Raw genomic sequence first — 15,887 nt, forward strand, 5'->3', positions numbered from 1 at the left:
CTGTTAAACAATCATCATATGAAGCTGATTAACACCCACCCTAATTACATCATGAGATCAATCACTACACTCACATCTGCCCTTTGACTTCCAATCTTCTGTAATATCATGCCACCAAAAGTTTTCACATGCTTATGGGCGGCAGAATCATTCCACGCAGAAAACTGAATACTGGTCCACCACAAGGATCTGTCTTGGCTCCTCTGCTCTTTAATGTCTATACATCTCGAAAGCTCATATAAGTTGACGATTTAGTGGTTACCACACAACATCCCATAAAATAATCGAATAACCGTGTAACTATAGCCTAAGTTTAAACTGAATAAGTAGTCAGATTATTATTATTAACGAGCGAGTTGGCCATGCCGTGAGGGGCGCGTAGCTGTGAGCTTGCATTCGGGAGAAACTGGGTTCGAACCTCAATATAGGCAGCCTTGAACGTGGTTTTCTGTGGTTTCCTATTTTCATACGAGGCAAGTAATGGAGCTGTACCTTAACTAAGGCCACGGCCGAAAACCTTTTCAAGATGCCATTTGATATTTCAAGTGCAAATTCTAACCTGGGATGTAATCCCAGCCCTCCGGGTAGAAAACCAGCAGCTACGTCATAGTACTACCCACGCCCTATTTTGAACGAAATGTAGATTCACCTTACGCAATGAAGATATATGTAACATTAAATCTAAATGTCCTTCACAACTGTGGGCTAAACCTGTTTTCTCAATAAACAGATCTCCTAATTGCATATGAACTTGACCTGATATCCTTGGCCTCTATCTTGCAGGCGAAATCCTCAGAAACATCAGACACATCAGTATTCGCTCCGCATCCATTTCTGAGTTTTTTCAGTTGCTCACGTAAGCTGGTTTCAAAGAAATTCCTGATTTATGATCTGAAGGAGGAACTCCACGAATTAACATTATCGCTTTCAAGAACTGATCACATAAGATCCAACAGTTTAATTGTCGATCACATGACACTAGAACACCTTGAAATGACTCACTTATCAACGAGCAGAGCTTCAGATTTGCTCTGCAGGATTCAGCATACTACAAAACTGTTGTTTTGAGATAGCTCTTGCATTCATTTCGTAATGTGGTGGTGGTAATTATTGGTTTAAGAGGAAGTACAACTACACAACAATCCACTGTATGACATTAATCAGAGAAAAAAGTGGAATGGGTCCGACATTTCGAAAATTGAAGGTATCGATCAAAGAAAGATAGGGCCATGAAGAGCGCGAATATGAAAAGCTCCCTAACCCTCAAATCTTCTAATAGGGTCCGGGTCGGAAAGGAACAAGAGTTGACCAAGGGATGTCGGTAAGGTATGGTTGAAAGTGGGGAGTCTGTCACAAGTAAGTGGAAGCAATGCCAGGACACAGCTAAGAGCCCCGTGGTTGCCAACCCACGCTCTCAAGTTCAGAGTCCCTGGGGCCTCTTTTAGTCGCCTCTTACGACAAGTAGGAGATGCCGTGGATGTTATTCTCACAGGGGAATTATTCCATAGCCCAACTGGCTCGCTACCAGTACAATTCGTTTTTTTGTACGGAGTTTATGATTAGAGTTTTAATTCGAATCTCCTATAATCGTTTTACCCCTCCATTCCAAGTTTAGTGCCTTAGTTAATCTAAATTTAATGTTAATTTGTGAGCATACAGGAAATTTCCCGTGTTTGTAGACCGTAGACCAATTTGCAAACTTTGTACGGGATGTTGAAGGATGTGCTTCCTCTACAGGCCAGTAGTGAACATACGCAGAACTCGGAGGACGAGGGGGACTACCAGCGCCCCTACCGAGGTCGAGTCGCTTAAGTACGGCCAGCATCCAGTATTCGAGATATAGTGGGTTCGAACCCCACTGTCGGCAGACCTGAAGGTGGTTTTCCCATTTTCACACCAAGGAATTTAAGTGGTGTATTAAAATTACTTCCTGTTGAACTGCACCGCCAAAGCAGGTAAAGTCGGCCGCTTCCTTCACACTCTTAGTCCTTTCCAGTCCTGTCGTCGCCATAAGACCTATCTGTGTCGGTACGACGTAAAACAACTTATAGAAAAATAGAAACTAACACCCCTCATTCAGTCAGTTGGTCATCGGAAACTATTTAATGGAATATTTAATTAATTTATAGATCAATCACTACTAATCTGCATTTAGGGCAGTCGCCCAGGTGGCAGATTCCCTGACTGCTGTTTTCCCAGCCTTCTCTTAAATTATTACAAAAAAATTGCAAATTTACTGCATATCTCCCTTCGTCAGTTATTTCAATCCCTAAATCCCCTTCCTATAAACGAATATTTGCCCCAATTTGTCCTCTTGAATTCCAGCATCACAACAAGCATCACTTTTAATGACGCTCCTCAAACTCATTCGTCTACTAATGTCATTCCACGCCGTCTCTCCACTGACAGCTCGGAACATACTACTTAGTCGAGCAGCTCGTCTCCTTTCTCCCAAATCTTCCCAGCCCCAAACTGTGTACCATTTTTGTAATGCTACTCTTTTGTCGGAAATCACCCAGAACAAATCGAGCTGCTTTTCTTTGGATTTTTTCCAGTTCTTGAATCAGGTAATCCTGGCGAGGGTCCCATACACTGGAACCATACTCTACTTGGGGTCTTACCAGAGACGTATATGCCCTCACCCTTACATTCTTACTAAACCCCTAAATACCCTCATAACCATGTGCAGAGATCTGTACCTTTTATTTACAATCCCATTTGTGTGAGTACCACAATGAAGATCTTTCCTTATTTAACACCTAGATACTTACAATGATCCCCAAAAGGAACTTTCACGCCATCAGTGCAATAATTAAAACTGAGAAGACTTTTCCTATTTGTGAAACTCACAACCTGACTTTTAACCCCGTTTATCAACATACCATTGCCTGCTGTCCATCTCACAACATTATCGAGGTCACGTTGCAGTTGCTCACAATCTTGTAACTTATTTATCACTCTATACAGAATAACATCATCAACAAAAAGCTTTATCACTGATTCCACTTATTTACTCATATCATTTATATATATAAGAAAACATAAAGGTCCAATAATACTGCCCTGAGGATTTCCCCTCTTAATTATTACAGTCAGACAAAGCTTCGCCTACTCTAACTCTCTGAGATCTATTTTCTAGAAATATAGCAACCCATTCAGTCACTCTTTTGCGCAGTCCAATAACACTTGCCCGTAGTCTCCCATGATCCACCCTATCAAATGCCTTAGATAGGTCAATCCCGATACAGTCCATTTGACCTCCAGAATCCAAGATATCTGCTATATCTTGCTGGAATCCTACAAGTTGAGCTTCAGTGGAATAACCTCTCATAAAACCGAACTTCCATCTATCGAACCAGTTATTAAATTCGCAAATATGTCTTTCCCAAAAGTTAACGCAATGAATGTCAAACGGACTGGCCTGTAATTTTCAGCTTTATATCTATCACCCTTTTCTTTACTGTACACACAGGGGCTACTATAACAATTCTCCATTCATTTGGTACAGTTCCTTCATCCAAACAATAATCAAATAAGTACTTCAGATATGGTACAATATCCCAACCCATTGCCTTTAGTATATCCCCAGAAACCTTACCAATTCCAGCTGCTTTTTTTTATTGTTTTCAACTTTTGTATCTTACTGTAAATGTCATTGTAATCATAGGTATATTTTAATACTTTTTTAGGATTAGTCACATCCTCTATCTGAACATTATCCTTGTATCTAACAATCTTTACATACTGCTGACTAAATACTTCTGTCTTTTGTAGATCTTCCCATACACATTCCCTTTGTTCATTAATGATTCCTGGAATGTCCTTCTTGGAACCGGTTTACTCCTTAAAGTACCTATACATACCCTTCCATTTTTCACTAAAATTTGTATGACCGCCAATTATGGTCGCCATCATGTTATCCTTAGCTGAGTTTTTTGCTAGATTCAATTTCCTAATAAGTTTCTTCAATTTCTCCTTACTTCCATAGCCATTTCTAAGCCTATTTCTTTCCAACCTGCACCTCCTTCTTAGTTTCCTTACTTCTCTCTTATAATATAGTGGATCTTTACCATTCCTTACCACCTTTAAAGGTACAAACCTGTTTTCCCACTCCTCAAGAATTGCTTTAAACCCATCCCAGAGTCTTTACATTTTTATTTACCGTTTTCCATCGGTCATAGTTGCTGTTTTTTAAAACCCTCATGGCTGTTTTATCAGCCACATGGTACTGCCTAATAGTCGTAATTTTAATACCTTCCTTTCTATCGTATTTATTTTTAACTACGACACAAACAGCTTCGTGATCACTAATACCATCTATTACTGTACTTCGGTTTCTCTATAGAGCTCATCTGGTTTTACCAGCACCACATCCAGAATATTCTTCTCTCTAGTTGGTTCCATAACTTTCTGAATCAGCTGCCCTTCCCATATTAACTTATTTGCCATTTGTTGGTCATGCTTCCTGTCGTTCGCATAACCTTCCCAATTGACTTTTGGTAAATTGAGATGACCCGCTACAATCACGTTCCTTTCCATATTGTTTCCCACATAGCTGATTATATTATCAAATAATTCTGAATCAGCGTCAGCACTACCCTTTCCGGGTCTGTATACTCCAAAGACATCAAGTACCATATTATCTTTAGAGATGAGCCTTACACCTAGAATTTCATGTTTGTCACATTTAACTTTTTTTGTATCTTACACATTCTTCTTTCATCAGAATGAATACTACCCCTCCCACCAATCCTATCCTATCTTTACGATACACATTCCAGTTCCGTGAGGATTTTTCTCCATCCATGATATCATTTCTCAGCCATGATTCAACTCCTATTACAACATCCGGTGAGTATATATCTATTAAATTACTTATTTGTATTCCTTTCTTTACAATACATCTACAGTTCAGCACTAACACTTTATATCATCCCTACTTGACTTACAGATCCCTGTACCCCTATCACCGCTCCCTAGACAACCCCGTTTCCCTGAATGTACCTCCCTATAACCAAACAAATTTCCTAACTTATATGTACCATTGCCGTTTAAGTGAAGGCCATCTGGGCGCAGATCCCTATCTCCTACCCATCCATTAGGATATAGAAATCTCACTCCCAGTTTCCCACATACCCACTCCATAGTCTCGTTTAAATCCCCAATCACCTTCCAGTCAGTACCCCTCCTACAACAGTATTCCACTGATAACAATTTCTGGTTCCTTAAACGTTAACAAGAGTTTGGGATTTAGTTTGATGAAGTATGCTTTTAGAGGAGTGCTTTAATTAATGAACATATATTTATTTACAGGTTAGCGATTATTTAGGGGTATTTTTCAAAATATTAACAACTTAGGATTATTTAGTATGGTTTAACTGAATTAACAATTACGAACAAAGTGTCCTATAATTAGTTTTATTGCTTAATATTGCGGGGTCACTAAAAAAAAAGCTCAATTCATTTCTACATTGATATGAGTGCTATTCCTTAAAACTGGAAGGTATAAGTCTTAATTGTGTATTCATTTAGTGTGGCATATACCCAGCGCAGTAAATGGATAGTGTTCAGAAAATATGTTGTTCTTTTAGTGGATCTGAGGAGGTTAAGTGGTGTAATAAAAATTACTTCCTGTTGAACTACACCGCCAAAGCAGGTAAAGTCGTGGCACCACCGGCAGAGAAGCAGCAAAATCTGCATGGCGTTCATTTTAAAACCTGACAGAAAACTTTCTAGGTAATAGGAAATCTGAAAATGACAACAAAATTGCCGCGGAAATGTTAGTCAACTTAGGTTGTAACATGAGTGTGGAACTTGGTTTTCCACACAGCCATACTGACTACTTGGTGTAATGAGTGAGGAGCGGTGTAGAAGATTTCATCAAGATATTAAAATAATGGATATAAGTTACCGGGCAAGTGGAATGAAGCAATATTAGCGGATTACTGCTGGTGCTTAAAGAGGAGTGTACGGTATCTCAATGTCACAGCAGGACATCAAAACGGCACAACATTTCGACCGACAAATTGAACATCTGAATGGCTGTAAGTACTTTGTATCAATACAATTCAATATTTCGTAGTTAATTTTATCAACTATAATTTTATATTGCAGTTTTAACACATTTAAAAAATGATGTATCTAGTTTGACGTTATTGAAATTCTTTACCAAAGTTTGAAGTTTTCCATTCCTCTTTCTAAAAATTGAATAAAACGGGGCACGATAGAAAAAGTCTGAATACTGACTTGGATTCTAAACTCCTCAATATCGAAGTAGTCATATAAGGTGTATTGGCTTATTACATTATGTATTTGTTTAATAAAGAACTTCGCTAATTTTGATGGGGGGGAGATCGATTTACTTTTCAAAATCACAAAACTACCTCACGTGATTCAAGAAATATGAACAGATATATGGATTCAGGTCATTTTATTTAACAAATACTGTCCCTTGTAGCAGAAAAAATGATTGAAATGCATATCAATAATACCAATACATAACGCATTTTAGTGAAAGAACAATAACAATAATAATAGTCGCATGGTCTCAGCTACCGTGGCGCCGTCTAGGCGGCCTGCCTACCAATTTCGACATTCTAGCAACGAAAGCTGATTCCTACCAGAACGCATACTATGGCTGATTTAATTTAATTTTGTTGGGTGGCAATGAACGCATCACCAGAGATATTTAACATGCCAACGACGAGGCATTAAGTGCTAGGGTTTTTGACTGTCGCTCAAAAAATAAACTACCTCAGCCAGAATCGAACTCGTGAGTCCGACATCGTAACACTGATTCACCAATGCAATGGTAATGCCGCTTGTTGTTTTCAAGGCCAAAATAACGAAATTAGTAGCCCCAGTCCAAAGAAGTCTCAAACGGCTGTTGTGGAGTGCTGCCCCGTTCCCATAACAACGAACCTCGTGCACTTGCAGCAGACCGTGACCTAGAAAGCATTGTGTTGAAGAGAGGATCCCTCTTCCGCAGGGCAATAAAACACCGCAATAGTCCGCAGGCCAAGAGTTGGCACCTGTAAGAAAGGCATACCAGCCTCAGGTACGTAAAATTCCTGGCTGTTCAACCCAGATCACTCAGCGCTATGTTGTTTTACAACGGTAAAATATATTTAATTAAGAGAGAAATAATGTGTTGACTTCTATTGACTTTCAGCAAGTTAATACCAAATTTCTGTTAAAGCGCCACCTCATATCCTTGTCTGAGGCCCCTGCTCTTTAGGATTACTTTCCTACCTGCTGGCGCCATGACATTGAATTAACGTAAACTATTTATCCTACTGAAACATATTAATATTTCATTTGAGTTAAACAATCAAAATGTTTCCCTGTAAACTACCGACACTTGGGGCAACAACTTTTTTAGAATAAATTCTTGACGAATTCCGCTCATGGGGTGATCAGGTTCAGGCAATATGTACAGTAATAGAATTACACCAGCTATTGGCGTTCTTAATATATTGAATTACAAACTGACTAACATTTTATTAAAGGATATTTATCACGCTCTTATTCCAAGTCATACAATACATATGGTACATTATGCGTAAGGACGTAAAAATTAAAACACTACAAAACAGTCCTCAACCAGAAATAACAACTAACACTGCACAAATAGACAAAATAGTCAACATAGAGAGAAGAAGTATTATAACGTGCATCAACAAATGATACCAGGAAGATGGATACCGGTACTGGAGACTATGGAAGTCTACTTGAAAATAGAACCAGTAATGAGCACAATCAGTAAGAAAAGCAATTCATTTTTGGACATCTAATCAGGATACCAGAGAACAGGATCATCAGGAGAACAATAGAAAAATTATGGAATAGTAACTGCAACATTAAGAGGATTACAGAAATCAAGCAAGATGTGGATGGACTACAAATTACAGTGGAAGACCTAAGAAACAAAACCGAGAAAGTCAGGGATCTCACAGAGAAACAAATCAGAAAGAACAAACAGACAATAGGAAGGGTGTTTTCCGATGAAGAAAGAAAGATTAAGATCCGGGAGAATGAAGAAGTACTGGGCTGAAATAAAACTGATAAATTATTTGCATAAAGTTGGCTAGAGTGGTCCAATGAAGGGCATAAAATGATAATAATAATAATAATAATAATAATAATAATAATAATAATAATAATAATAATAATAATAATAATAATATATGATACATACAGTATTTTGACATGTTGTAGTAAAGAACTATTTCAGAATGTTGAAATTGTACACAAGAGAGCATTAAAAGTACTTTCTAAGCTACCTACATTGACGTCAACAGCTTATCTATACAAACATTGTTATATTATTCCACTTCAGGCTTTACGACAATTCATTTGCTTATAGAAAGGTGCAATTACTGTTTTCTGTTTATCAGAAGGTACCTTACAAATATTAAATGCTAATCTTATTACTCTATGAAGCCATTTAATCCCTGCCTTCCCGAACAAGTTGGCCGTACTGTTAGGGGTGCGCAGCTGTGGGGTTGCATTCGAGAGATAGTGAGTTCGAACTCCACTGTCCGTAACCTAAAGATGGTTTTCCGTCGTTCCCATTTTCAGCACGCAAATGCAGGGACTGTATCTTAACTAAGGCCAAGTCCGTCACCTTCCCAATCCTAGACCTATCCCATCCCCCCGTCGCCGAAAATATCTGATGTCTTAGTGCAACCTTAAACAAGTAGCAGGAAAAAAAGCTCTATCCGACATTTCCTGGACTTCGGTGTGTGAAGTTCAATAGTGAAACACATCAATGAAGCAATGGGAAATAATAATAATAATAATAATAATAATAATAATAATAATAATAATAATAATAATAATAATAATAATAATAATAATAATAATAATAATAATGAATATGGAATTTTCACGACCGCATTGTAATCGAAACAGACTTTCAACGTATTAGGTCGTGTTACGTACATGTAGTACGTGTTGAAGAGATGTTAAGTACAGAACAAAAATGGCCAGCCGAACACCAGTGGGATCCGAACCCACAACCATTTTTGTTCTGTACTTAACATCTCTTCAACACGTACTACATGTACGTAACACGACCTAATACGTTGAAAGTCTGTTTCGATTACAATGCGGTCGTGAAAATTCAATATTCATTGACATGCCCCACAACGGGCGACTTAAACGCACTCTACAGTGTGATGGTAGTAGTACCAGACCTGTAGCTCAGATCCTTTCCAACAGAACAAAGATGGCCTAGGCCACCATAGCTCAATTGGTAGAGCAACCGACGCGAAATCGGGAGGTTGTGGGTTCGGATCCCACTGGTGTCCGGCTGGCGATTTTTGTTCTGTACTTAACATCTCTTCAACACGTACTACATGTACGTAACACGACCTAATACGTTGAAAGTCTGTTTTGATGATGATGATGATGATAATAATAATAATAATAATAATATTTGCTAACAAGTACACTGCACTGATTCCATATAATGCCTCTGACCCTCACACAAATCGCCAAGTATCCCTGCAGGAGAAAGAAAGGAACTGGGGAGAGAAGACCCTCCACGGAAAATACTACAGCAATCTGAACCAACAGAGCATAGACAAGAATGCGTCGTGCATGTGGTTGCAAAGTGGGCGCTTATTTGGGGAGACAGAAGGATTTGCAGTTGCTATACAAGACCAAGTAATAGCTACAAACAATTACAAAAAGTACATCATCAAAGACAGCAGCGTACTCTCCGAAAAAAGCAGACGATGCTCCGATCATCTCGAGACATATCACTGCAGGCTGCCCAGTACTTGCCTCCGTAGAACACACGAGACGACACAATCATGTCTCGGGAATTATACACCAGGCACTTGCTCAGGAAAACCAATTAATTCAGGAGCGTATCCCTTATTACAAGTACCATCCAACACCACTCCTGGAGAACGAGTCGATTAAGCTTTATTGGGACACTGCTGTAGTGACAGACAAAACAGTCAACCGTAACAGACCAGACATCATACTGGTAAACAAGAAAACTGGGACAACTTTCATTATTGACATCGCAATCTCCAATGACACCAACATTGACAGGAAAATCTGCAAGTACAAAGAACTTGCAGAAGAGATCAAGAGGATCTGGAAGATGAAACTGCTACGGATAGTTCCTGTGATTCTGTCAGCCAACGGCCTCATTCCACACACACTTCACAAGAGTCTGCAAGAACTGAGTCTTCCACCAAGCATCTACACAATTATGCAATATTCTGTCCTCCTGTCAACATGCAACATTGCGCGATCGTTCCTCTCGCTAGAAATCCCGTGATCTACAGTTTTGTATATACCTGTACCTGTATGTGCCTGTAGGCTACATCAATATTTGCATTATAATGTATGAAGATGAAAAATGAAAATCCACAGCCTGTTTCCAGTCATTCGACCGGATCAGGAATGAAATTAATGAAACCCTCATCTAGCGGCGAGGATAGGAATTGTGCCGGCTGCCGAAGCCTGTCACACTCTTCTGGGGCAATGACTAATGACTGATAGATGAAATGAAATGATATAGGAGAGTGTTGCTGGAATGAAAGATGACAGGGTAAACCGGAGTACCCGGAGAAAAACCTGTCCCGCCTCCGCTTTGTCCAGCACAAATCTCACATGGAGTGACCGGGAGGTGAACCACGGAACCCAGCGGTGAGAGGCTGACGTGCTGCCGCCTGAGCCACGGAGGCTGTTATTATAATGTGTAAAATACTTTATGTATTGCAAGGCACTTGGTGCATCCCGTGCCCCGTTACTACCCATATTTTCTGTGGAGAAGTGTATGTAATAATAATAATAATAATAATAATAATAATAATAATAATAATAATAATAATAATAATAATAATAATCGAGCGAGTTGGCCGCGCGGTTAGGGTCGTGTAGCGATCGTCTCAATTTTAACGCGAGGAATAATTGGTTTACAATGCCAGGAAATTATGAAGACATTACTAGTAAGTAACGTGCTTCTGAAATGTATCAGTACCGCTTAAGTGAGTGGGCTCTGTAGCTACAGGAACTGGGTGCAGCTAGGTCACCGGGCGAGTTGGCCGTGCGGATAGGGGCGCGCAGCTGTGAGTTCGCATCCGGGAGATAGTGGGTTCGAATCCCAATGTCGGCAGCCCTAAAGATGCTTTTCTATGTTTTCCCATTTTCGCACCAGGCAAATGCTGGGGCTGTACTTGACTAAGGCCACGGCCGCTTCTTTCCCATTCCTAGGCTTTTTCCTGTCCCATCGTCGCCATAAGACCTATCTGTGTCGGTGCGACGTAAAGCAAATAGCAATAATAATAATAATAATAATAATAATAACAATAAGTCCGCCTCTGTGGTGTAGTGGTTAGCGTGATTAGCTGCCACCCCCGGAGGTCCGGGTTCGATTCCCGGCTCTGCCACGAAAATTTGAAAAGTGGTACGAGGGCTGGAACGGGGTCCACTCAGCCTCGGGAGGTCAACTGAGTAGAGGTGGGTTCGATTCCCACCTCAGCCATCCTGGAAGTGGTTTTCCGTGGTTTCCCACTTCTCCTCCAGGCGAATGCCGGGATGGTACCTAACTGAAGGCCACGGCCGCTTCCTTCCCTCTTCCTTGTCTATCCCTTCCAATCTTCCCATCCCTCCACAAGGCCCCTGCTCAGCATAGCAGGTGAGGCCGCCTGGGCGAGGTACTGGTCATTCTCCCCAGTTGTATCCCCCGACCAAGAGTCTGAAGCTCCAGGACACTGCCCCTGCGGCGGTAGAGGTGGGATCCCTCGCTGAGTCCGAGGGAAAAGCCGAACCTGGAGGGTAAACAGATGATGATGATGATGATGATAATAATAACAATAAGCAGATAGGCCACGGTGTAAAACTTATGAAAGTCCCGATTCAGGCAATCGCAACAAGTTACAATTTATGTGTGTCCAAACCACAGTAAATATTGCGAATTATTATTATTATTATTATTATTATTATTATTATTATTATTATTATTATTAGTTAAGCATGGAAGCCATTGCTAAAACTTACATTTTACCGAGCTCGATAGGTGCAGTCGCTTAAGTGCGGCCAGTATCCAGTATTTGGGAGCTAGTGTGTTCGAACCCCACTGTCGGCAGCCCTGAAGATTGTTTTCCGTGGTTTCCCATTTTCACACCAGGCAAAGGCCACGGCCGCTTCCTTCCCGCTGCAAGCCCGTTCCTGTCCCATCGTCGCCGTAAGACCTATCTGTGCCAGTGCGACGTAAAGCAAATTGTAAATTTAAAAAAAACACTTTGCATTTTGGAACGGAACACTCCTTTATAATAAATAATAATCTTATTGATTATACGTCCCACTAATTACTTTTACGGTTTTCGGAGGCGCCAAAGTGCTGGAATTTGGTCCCGCTGGAGTTATGTTACGTGCCAAGTATATCTACCGACACGGGGCTGACGTATTTGAGCACCTTCAAATTCCACCGGACTGAGCCAGGATCGGACCTGCCAACTTGGGCTCAGAAAGGCCGTCTGATCCACTCAGCCCGGCAATGAGAGAATTTCACTCACATCTGGTGATAAAGAACTGCCAGTACTAAGGGCAATGCACGGACAATGGACATTCTTAGTGAGGTGTGATGGGCCGCGACCCCTTAACTCTGTTTACTTTCCAAGGAGACTGCGTGCGGCGCACAACAAGCGAACAGCCAGTCCACTTTCACTGCTCGAGGAAGGTCAAGATCACTGCCTCATGTACATGCTACACGCCGTGTTTTGGACTTGCAAGACGAGAGAGCCTAAATAGCTAAGTTTGTTGCCTATTCAATGTCTGATCGTTTATTCCGACGTTTATTATTATTATTATTATTATTATTATTATTATTATTATTATTATTATTATTATTATTATTATTATTGTTATCCTCGCTGCTATCCAGTCTCTAGTTTGTGATTTTACCTTTACTTTCTTTACTGAAAGCGAAACACTGATTTTAACAACATAAAAGTAATATTTTAATAGGCCTACTTTGATACGAATTTATGTTCAGTATTTTGAAAGACATGATGTTTGTATGTATAAATAGCTGATGACGATCATTTATGCCTATTTAAAAGTTATTTGTCCAGTTTATTTGCCAATTCCTTCCTTCCTTCCTTCCTTCCTTCCTTCCTTCCTTCCTTCCTTCCTTCCTTCCTTCCTTCTAACACCTGCGACCATCGCACGCGTTATGCACGAAGGAAAATTGTGCTGCAATATTGGTTTGTGCTGTGGTTCATGGTCACAATTTTATATTTAATTTTGTGTTAAGAATAAATTAAATGCAAACATGTTTAAATAATCGACACAATACCAACAACCATGCTCTTGACAGCGCTCTCTTGCCTTTTAAACGACACGCGCCCCTTGTGTCCAGACTGACAAACCTCATTATCAATAGCGCGGGTCACGTTTTGGGATCAGAAGCTGCCGCCTGGTGATACGTTCCCCGTCCCAACTTTAGTCCCTTACGGCATGCAGGAGGTACAGATAATGCATCCTTTAACTGCACCCACAGGGGAGATAAATATGTAGCATCATAATCTACATCCAACAATATGGCAGCTGATCCAGCCCACAAAATTGCCATGCCATGTCACAAGATAAATCCAACTATCAAGATCTACGTACAACAATATGGCAGCTGATTTAGCACACAACATTCCCATGCCATGTCACAAGATAGCTCCACCTATCAAAATCTATGCCCAACAATATGGCAGCTGATCCAGCACATAACATTCCCATGCCATGTCACAAGATAGCTGCACCTATCAAGATCTACGTCCAACAATATGGCAGCTGATCCAGCACACATTCCAATGCCATGTCACAAGATAGCTCCACCTATCAAGATCTACGTCCAAAAACATGGAAGCTGATCTAGCACATAACATTCCCATGTCATGTCACAAGATAGCTCCACCTATCGAGATCTACCTCCAACAATATGTCAACTGATCCAGCACACAACATTCCAATGCCATGTCATAAGATAGCTCCACCTATCAGGATCTACGTCCAACAATACGTCAACTGATCCAGCACACAACATTCCAATGCCATGTCACAAGATAGCTCCACCTATCGAGACCTACGTCCAACAATATGTCAACTGATCCAGCACAAATTCCAATGCCATGTCACAAGATAGCTCCACCTATCAAGATCTACGTCCAAAAACATGGAAGCTGATCTAGCATATAACATTCCAATGCCATGTCACAAGATAGCTCCACCTATCAAGATCTACGTCCAAAAACATGGAAGCTGATCTAGCACATAACATTCCCATGCCATGTCACAAGATAGCTCGAGATCTACGTCCAACAATATGTCAACTGATCCAGCACACAACATTCCAATGCCATGTCACAAGATAGCTCCACCTATCAAGATCTACGTCCAACAATATGTTAGCTATACAGCACACAACATTTCCATGCCATGTCACAAGATAGCTCCACCTATCGAGACCTACGTCCAACAATATGTCAACTGATCCAGCACACAACATTCCAATGCCATGTCACAAGATAACTCCAACTATGAAGATCTACGTCCAACAAAATTGTCGGTGATTTAGCACACAATTGTATGGCCATAAATATTCGTAAGATATGTATTATGAAAAAACAAACAAACAAGAAACCACTTTTCCCTTTGCGAAAATCAAATGAATCTAAAAATGTCCCCTGGTTTTGGCCATACATCAACGCCTGCTAATTTCAGATCACCGCCAGCCAGAACAAACAGCTTGCCCGGTTGCTATGGTTACACTTCCGTCGCACAATTTGGCGTATCAGGTTACACAAATTTTGGTGACGTTACGGTGTGTAAGAGGCTTTGCTATGATCTACACTGAACGGCGAAGACAGTGGAAACTCGTTTAAAATACGGCGCCATTCGTACCTACTGAATATAGAAGGATCATGGTTTACTACACTGTCGATTTTCTGCACACGCAAAATTGATCATCTAATTCCAGATAGACCCCCCCCCCCCCACCAGCCCGAAAACATACCATGTTAGAATGTTTGCAGTGGTTTTGAACAACAGCAAACCACATACAATAGACACTGTGAGACAGTTGTCAACATGTCTTCTGAGGGAGAATACACTGTGTATCAATGGTTGCTTTTGAATTGAAAACAATCGCGAAAGCTGTGTATTCATCACTTACATAATGTCATAGTATCCCTTTTATTCTCAGTTTAAAAATAAATGTATCTCTATTTGCATAAACTATAAAGTCATGTCTTAAAGAAGAAAAACTTCATCGAGCTCTTTACCAGGTGGCAATGTCCCGAGAATAGATGTGACATTCCCACGCATTAGAGCTATGCTGATGCGCTGAAGAAGAAAAGCAGTTGATCGCTGACCGCCGGAAATCCGAGCAATCCTGGTGAGGGTGAGGGTCCCATACACTGAAACCATACTCTATTTGAGGTCTTACCAGAGACTTGTATGCCCTCTCCTTTACATCCTTTCTACAACCGCTAAACACCCACATATCCATGTGCAGTGATCCGTACCTTTTATTTACAATCATATTTACGTGATTACCCCAGTGAAGATCTTTCGTTATATTAACACCTAGGTACTTACACTAAAGCTGCAGGTTTGGACGATATCTGCACTGAGCAAATAAAGCGCTTCGGTTGTGAAACAAAGTTATAGCTCGTGGAATTATTCAACAAATGTCTAGCATCATCCAACATCCCAAAGATTTGGCAGAAGGCTCGGGTGATTGCAATCCTAAAACCAGGAAAAAACCCTGAAGATCCAGAAAGTTATAGACCAATATCTCTTCTATGCCACTTGTACAAAATCATGGAACGAATGATTTTGAATCGCCTTACTGAAGTTATTGACCCACT

At 40.5% G+C, this 15,887-nt stretch overlaps 1 non-coding gene across 1 annotated transcript; it reads left to right on the forward strand.

Moving 5' to 3' along the window:
- Positions 1-9,238: 9,238 nt before the first annotated feature.
- Positions 9,239-9,315, forward strand: TRNAS-CGA (transfer RNA serine (anticodon CGA)). The gene has a single exon. It is a non-coding gene; the product is annotated as a tRNA-Ser (tRNA).
- Positions 9,316-15,887: the final 6,572 nt, after the last annotated feature.

The sequence above is a fragment of the Anabrus simplex genome, chromosome 8 (assembly GCF_040414725.1).
Source record: "Anabrus simplex isolate iqAnaSimp1 chromosome 8, ASM4041472v1, whole genome shotgun sequence".
In the NCBI taxonomy this organism is placed as follows: domain Eukaryota; kingdom Metazoa; phylum Arthropoda; class Insecta; order Orthoptera; family Tettigoniidae; genus Anabrus; species Anabrus simplex.